The sequence below is a fragment of the Crocuta crocuta genome, unplaced genomic scaffold (assembly GCF_008692635.1).
Source record: "Crocuta crocuta isolate KB4526 unplaced genomic scaffold, BGI_CrCroc_1.0 scaffold3, whole genome shotgun sequence".
Taxonomy (NCBI): Eukaryota; Metazoa; Chordata; class Mammalia; order Carnivora; family Hyaenidae; genus Crocuta; species Crocuta crocuta.
This window is the reverse complement of record NW_027529934.1, coordinates 16,543,966-16,551,861: the sequence shown is the minus strand read 5'-3', so window position 1 is coordinate 16,551,861 and position 7,896 is coordinate 16,543,966. Positions and strand designations below refer to the sequence as shown.

Below are 7,896 nucleotides of genomic sequence, written 5' to 3'. Positions count from 1 at the left end.
TCTGGATCTACTTAAATGGAAACAGTCACCAGTATTTTTAGCTTCTGTGTAATGGATGTAAAAAAGAAGGGGGAAATGTGTACTTTTTTATTTCCTTAGTGAGAATGAGAAGGAATTTCTCATTATCTCAACTGAGTTTCTGCCGGGAAGACAGGGAAACACCCAGGAGTCCCCATTGGCTCCTCCTCTGGCCTGGTTGGGATTTAAACCCAGGGAGGGAAGCTGAGGAGGGGAGAGAAGGAGGGACTGAGCAGCACCAAGGTCTGCAGCCCAAGGGGTCCAGTCCCTGGGTGAAGGAAGTGTTGGAAGTGGTGCCCAGCAGTCTGTGAGGTAAGAGGTCCCAAGGGCTATACCTGTGTGAGGGAGGGACGTGGTCAGGTGGGAATGAGTTCCTGAGCCTGAAAATCCAGGCAGTGTAAACACTTTCCTATCATCTCCAGCGGGAGGGAAAACCTAACTAGGAAATATTTCCCAGGACCCAAGTAACACGTCCTTAGCCTATATTGGATATCACACAGGGCTGAGTATAGTCACCTTCCTACCAGGCCACATGCAGCCTGTGTTGTAGGGAAATTTCTGCCTGGAGTAGCAGATTTTTACATACAATATTTCCTTTAAGTTTTTCATGGCCTCCTCATCTCTGTTTCTTTGTGGGCTTTTTTTTTTTTTCTTTATTACAATGTCAAAGCCATCATTTTTTGGTAAGTTTTCTTACATCTCACATTTTTAAAAGATCCTGAAACAAAACTTTCATTTTCGATATGATCAGGAAACTATTCTAACATTCCCCTTTTCTTGAATTTTGCCTATGCCAAGTAAGATGATGTTTGCAAATGCACTTGAAAAGCTTTGAAGTTTTTTCGAACATTTAATTTTATAGATTTTGTTTTTTATTTATAACTTTTCCCCAAATTCCCATGCCATGACCCTTGAGATGCCTCACACTTGATCTTAGCCAAAAGGCCGAGAAGCGATTGAGATGCCTCAAAAACACCCATTTGGAAGCATTTCAAGGAACTATATGGTGGACTAGTTCTCGGGGGTCTTTTTATTTACGTGCCTATTTATTTACTTTTTTTTTGATTGGGAGAGAGCTGAGGAAATGGAGAGGGAATGAGTGAGAACAGTCACCTAAAGACACAAAACTGGAGTTGCTGATATGAGCATTTAAAAAAGAACAAATCTTAATGTAAAAATAACAAACTAAGCTAGACACAGTGCCTAGTGTCCATGGGCTCTTCCAGGAGCCAGAGTACCACCAAAGTAGCAGGAAATGCTTGCTTAGCCAGGACTATAGACTGGTGGCTTCCCGGGCACAAGATCTGCATGGGAAGAATTGGTGTTTTTTGACATTTAGATGTTTGTTGGAGACTCAGAGTCAAGGTGACGATGCTGGGAGACAGACTTCGGAAGGAATACGAAGTATTAACATCAGTTACCATTCTTTTCCCAGGGGAACTCCCCTGCTCCCCCAAACCAGACATTCCTTCATGCAACTCTGAATCCTGCTATGTCCCCAAGTTTGTGGCTGCAGCTGACTGCTGAAGGAGGGAAAATTATGCAGGATGACTTCAGATCATCTTGTGGCTTCTGGTTTCTATTCCAGCACCGTTCTGTGGTCTGAAATGTGGGGTAGACTGAGGTCTACTCCTGAGAAGAGGCCTGTAGAAATCATGCCCAGATCCAGTGGAAACTCTTGTCCACCCACCGCTCATTCCAGAGCCTTGGCTCCTATAGGGTTCTGGATACAGATATGAGATCATGGTTTATGTTCTGTAGTAGCATCTGGGGTCACCAGAAGCTGATGACGCTAAGGTCTCAAGCCTGATCCCCAAATGGGCTTTGCAAGGTCTCACCACAGTAGACTCACAGTTAATGTCAGCCACTCTCCATGTGAATAAGTGCTATTTGTCTCAAGGGGAGACCCCAAGAGTGCGGATGAAACTTAGCCTCTTTGGACGAAGGCTGGAACTAAAATTATTTCAATATGTGGAAAACCGCATGTTGAACTAAGGATAGGAAAAGGAACAGTTTCATCATACGCCTCTCTTCACTATCATTCAGCTGAAACAGAGCTTGTCATGAGAAGCCCCCACACCTGTGTCCAACTTGACGCTCAGGCATTCTGGAGACTGGGTATGCGGTAGGAGGCAGGGAAAACAGGTCCCCAAATTTATGCCCTTGTGCCCACCGTATCTTCTCACTGTGCATGAACCTATGCATTCCAGTGAGAGTAAAAGGAAGGGCTTTTCGTGAGGAAGGGATTCACTCCCCTGGTGTAAATGGAGAGCTTTGCCCGATGCTCAGGAAAAGCTGTAGAAGAGCTTAGTACAGAGCCTGGCACATTGTAAGCGCTTAGAAAATGGGAACTACCATGGTCATCCCCCATTTGAGCTTCCATAAGGTAGATTAATATTTGGTTGATGGAGTAAAACAACCACAGCAGCTTGTGGCCACCTACCAAAAGGTGATTGAGGGTTGGGGCTGAATCAGAGGCACTGCGTGTCAGCTCTTCCAGCTTGTGGTGCATGGGCAGATTTGGCAGAAAGAGTTCTTCAGGAAAAAGGGCCTTGCATGGCAGTGTGAGTCATCTTCAAGGACTTCTTGACCATCCAGTTGTGGTCCGCTGACTCAGAAGAGCGGGGACACCTAATGATGCCTGGAAGGCCACCATATTAAGCCTTATCCCATACAACCAATTTTTCATTCTCACCCACACTTGGTGTCTTCTATTCTATGTAGAATGCCTGTGCAGAGGGGTCAGGGTCACAGGGACTAGAAATAGAAGTGCTCATATGTATTTGGCTTGTCTGGAGTACGACCCCACTGAAAGAGTGCTGTCTTGTGCATCTCACATGCTTGCATTACTAAAACAGGAAAAGATCCAGAGGTGAAATCAGTAGGCTGAGGACAAGTTCAGGCAGGCACCCAAGAGCTTGCTCTCCTGGACTGAGTATTGGGTCAGAAGACCTTGGGGTCACCCAGAGCCCAGGCTGTAGATCACCAGCGGAATATGCCCAAGAGGGTTTGGGGAAGGAGTTACAAATGACTGGTGGCATTTGTGACATCATTGCATCCCTAGCCACCATCTCCTTCACTTTCCTTCATGGTTCAATGATGTCCACCCTGTCATTTGGGGACAGAATATCTTTTTAAGTGACTCTACTGGAAACGGATGATACGACTTTTCTAAAACCCAAATCAGTGCTCTCATTTGCTTGTGGTTAATTGTAAAGGCATGATGAGGTAATAAGGGAACCAAAGAAAGCCCTGAATATAAGTAGAAAGATCTGTAATGGTGGCTAGAAGTTGGCTGCCACTCTCCTCATTGTAAGTCGTATATTTTATTTCTGACCAGGGTATGTGTACTTCTTTGGAGAAAACGAGGTGACATGGAGACCATCAGCCTTAGGATAGGAGAGGACCATCTGGGACTGAGGGTCCAATCTTCTCCGCTGGCCAAGCCTTGGTTGGCATCTGCCCTACAGATAGAAGTCTTGGTCTGCTTTGTGTTTCTTGAGAAAACAGTTCTCCAGCAATTCCTGAGAACTGATGGGGATTTAACCTCCTTGTTGGGGGAAAAATGAATTGTTCTTCTAGGAGATCATCCTTGGCACTGCTCAGAGGGAGCGCAGGCATAGGATTTAGTTACTGGCCAGTTCATTTTGAAATGAGCACCCGGTAAGCATGAGTTTCTTCCTTCCTTCCTTCCTTCCTTCCTTCCTTCCTTCGTTCCTTCCTTCCTTCCAGAAGAACCCCTCTCTTAAATATGATAGGCAAGAAGACATTGTTTTTTTTTTTTTCACATATGGTACTCTTCTCACAGGATTTTTGGGGCGGGGGGCAGTACATATAGCAGAGAGACGAAGAACACAGATAGGGAGAGTGGACAGACCTGGTGTTTGATCTCAGCTCTGCTGCGTATTAGCTCTGTGCCCTTGGGCAAGCTCTCTCTGAGCACCTGTTATAAAGAATGGTATCTGCTGACTCCCAGGATTTTGAGGACTTAGTGAGAATAATATTTATAAAGTACTTGGCACAGTCGCCATCGTCTAATAAACCCATACACAAAAAACCTAGGGGCAATTACCACTTAATACACAAAATACTACCTTCATCAGGATTATGCTATGAGGCTGGAGGGGATCAACATATTCATGGCCACTGCCATGCCCGAGATTACAGAGATGTCTGGCTGAGGAACTCACATACAGATTTTGGAGCTATCAGTGTTTGGTTGGAAATTGAAGCCACAAGGGTAGGTGTGGCCATCAAGAGAGAATGAATAGGGCACAGATGTAGAGCCCTGTGACATCAGTGTGTCTCTCAGGGCAGAACACAGGGACTGTCCTTCCAGCTGATGGGAGCAGCATATTCCTCAAAGAGCCTTTCTTGAAAAAGCAATGCCAGACAGCATTTGTCCTGAGTCTTAGTATGCCTCTGCCTCCCACTTTCCCACATCCCCTCCCACCCCTTCTGCAGCCGGAATTAAAGACCAGATCGGAGTCAATGAGACCAATTCTTGGGGACACTTAGTTTCCTGTGGTTTCCTGTGGGCACATTCCACGCGTGTAAACCCCCTTTCTCTCAGACATTCCTACAGCCTTTACTAAATGATTCCTTAACAGAAAAATCATCCCCATTCTGAAACTTATCCTGCACTTTCCTTGGTGACATTGGCTGCCCTGTCCGCCCCCTCCCCACTCTGATGGAGCTCTGTCTGTGGTCGGCTGTGCATACTAACAGCCTTGGTGAGGTCATCCCTTCCTTATGCTCTTACACAAGGCAAGTCTCTCCTGCCACGTGCTGGAAAGAAAGCCAGCAGGCTTCTCCTCTCCCTCATTACACTTGACAGAAATGCTGGGTCGTGGATCCCTCCCTCCCACCTTCTTTCCAACAGTCACCCTGCCCAGGGAAATCTGAGCTCAACTGGGGGAATCCAAGAGGCTGCAATTAGCGAGGACATCTTGTTACAAGCGACAGGCGGCAGAAGGACGGGCGACACGGAGGGCTCCTCCGAGGGCTTCGGGGGTTTCTCATGTTCCCGGCTTCCAAAAACAAACACTGTGAGACAGGGCTTCGCGCAGCCTTGCTGCGGTTTATGGCAAGAGTCTGTGGCTGTTTTGCATTCGTGCAGAACTTCTTCAAAAACCCATCTGTGCTCCATGTGCGTCTCAGAATATACTGAGCCATAGGGTGGGGAGGGGTTTGGATGGCAGGAGTGGGCAGGGGAGTCTCCGTCTGCTTTCCTAGCTCCACTGTGCCCGGGAAGGGGATCTGGGACAGCAAAAAGCCATTCAAAGAAGTTGCTTTGAGATCAATGTGTGTGGTTATTGGGGGGGCGGGGGTGGTGACAGAGGTACTCAAGGCTTAAGGGCTCAGTTAGTGAACACTCTGTAGACCGGTTTGATTCTGCAGCCTTGCACTTTTGCTGCATAATCAAGGGCACATTGCTTGATGCCCCTGAGCCTCAGTCCACATTTTGGGGAGTGAACATGCAGCTATGTGCGTGACTGTGTTACCACTGGGTTGAACTTTTAAAGATAGCAATTGTGAAATATCATTATTTTTTTTGAGTTTTTGCTTATTTGTTTATTTTGAGAGAGAGAGAGAACATGAGCACGGGAGGGGCAGAGAGAGAGGGAGAGAGAGAAAGAATCCCAGCAGACTCTGTGCTGCCAGTACAGAGCCCAATGTGGGGCTTGAATTCACAAACCGTGAGATCATGACCTGAGCCAAAACCAAGAGTCCAACTCTTACGTGACTGAGCCATCCAGGCGCCCCTTGAAATATCATTATTTTTATCCTATACCTGCCTTCCGACTTGCTCTTCTGGCCCTCCTCACCTCCCCCATCCTCTGACAAAACTCTCAAGCAGATTCTGAGATATTCTGGTTACTTTTGGTATGGGAAGTAAGCCCTTTTGTGAAGGGCAGGTCCGCCCAATATGAGAGCTCCGATCTCCTATCCAGGCCACCTGTTTTCTTCTCACACAGCTCAGGCCTGACCCTGGGGTCTGCAGGTGCGCCCACAGGGCAGGTAGTGATCCTGGTGACTTCCTTCCTCTGCTGTCTCCCCCAACTTGCCGGCTGCTTCTGGCTTCTCCAGGTCACCGGCAGGGAGGGGAGTCAGAGAGAAGGGCACAGGCATTTTTACCTAGTTAGAGCTACTAACTAGATAGTTACTACTAACATTCCTTCTGGTCGTCCGATGCCCTTGTTGTGGTAGCTGAGCCCAGTGCTCGCTCCACCTGCTCCCTCTTGTGCGAATCTGTCCTGGGTTTTTCAGACAGTCTTCATTCCACCGCCTGGGCACCTCCTCCTGAGGTCTGGCTGCCGGGAAGCCCATTCCTGCTGAGCTAGGGGGCTGCCCTCAGCCCCAGCCCCCATCGTAAGCTGCATAGATTTATGCAGGACTATGATCTATGGCAGGACTTAACATAGTCTTGTCTCCCCCAACTCTGGGGCGCAGGTTTCTCCCACCGTAGCCTCCCTGCGATCTCTGCTATGCAGGCTGTTCCAGCAACCCCCCACCTCTGAATCCTCTGGGCAAGGGGCAGGCACTGGTCTTTTTGCCCTCTACCTTCTCTTCAAACCAACCTGCCTGCAGAAAATCTCCAATAGAACATCTCTCTTTAAAATGGGTGGGCAGTGGGGCACCTGGGTGGCTCAGTCGGTTAAGCATCTCACTTCAGCACAGGCCATGATCTCATGGTTTGTGGGTTTGAGCCTTGTGTCGGGCTCTGTACTGAGAGCTCAGAGCCTAGAGCCTGCTTCAGATTCTGTGTCCCCCCCCTCTCTCTCCCCGTCCCCAGCTCATGTTTGTGATCTGTCTCTCAGAAGTAAATAAACATTTAAAGAAAGAAAAGAAAAGAAAAGAGGCAGCATCCAATAAGGGCCTGTGGCGGGCTTCCAGGGGCCTAGCGACATTCTAGGTCTTCAGCTGGGTGGTGGTTCCATGGTTGTTGCCCTTCTAACGATTATTAAAAATGATGCTATTTTTGTTGTATCTCTTTTCAGGATAGAAAAGACAAGAAAGGAAAGGAAGTCTCACTTAGTAGTTGGTTAAAACCAAAACCTCATTATTGAGCACTTAAGTGTGTGCTCGGCACGGTGGTGGAGCAGGTGTTACCGTTCTCGCTCTGCCAGAGTATAGTGGTAACGCGGGGATGAGCAGCCTTCCCAAGCCTAGACACCTAGGACCTGATCGGTCTTTCCAGCACATCGTTGCTGCCTCTCACAATGGGGAGGGAGAGCCTGGGCTTGACTGGGACAGCCCCTCCAGGAAAGGATTAGGCTTCCTGACTTCAGTCTCGATACAACCACTTATAAGTGTTGAATTGGTCACAGGAGCCCATTGGCCAGAGGCAGCCCTGCAGCTCGGTTTCTAGCAGAGGGGGCCGTGAGACCCCAGCTCAGAGGTGTGCTGGGGAGCGGGAGGCCCTGCGTGAATGTGAGGCACTGGCTAGGCCTCCTGTGTCTGCCCAGCCTCGGTCTGATAGTGGTCAAGGACGTGCCATCCTGGATAGGAGCTGGGGATGGGGGTCCTTCCGCACACTGAGGGAGCTGAAGGCTCACACCTCCTGGAGGCCAAACCAGAGAGAGGTGAAACATCCGACAACCCAGGCCCACTGAACACGGATTGGAGGGTGCCTGGACCCCTTGGCCTGGGTGACTCTGTGCTCCTGCCTTGGGAGGGCTCCAGCCTTGGGTCCTGTCCTTAAGAGGCTGACCACCTCATGGGGAGACATACTGCATACAAGAGTAACTATAACACAAGGCAGACCACGAAGAGACCCCCAGAGGAACCAACATGTTTCTCTGAATGCTCAGCAGGAGAGCTAGTAGTTTCCAGCTGGAGTGAAATGGGGGGGGGGGGGGGGGGGGGGGGGGGACA

General features: G+C 48.8%; 1 protein-coding gene across 1 annotated transcript in view; it reads left to right on the top strand.

Moving 5' to 3' along the window:
• The first annotated feature begins 284 nt into the window (after positions 1-284).
• TNN (tenascin N) overlaps positions 285-7,896 on the top strand; it is a 65,838-nt gene continuing 58,226 nt past the window's right edge. Inside the window, exon 1 of the mRNA XM_077763094.1 lies at positions 285-330. The gene's annotated coding sequence lies outside the window, so the exon portion shown is untranslated. The remainder of the gene's footprint in view (positions 331-7,896) is intronic.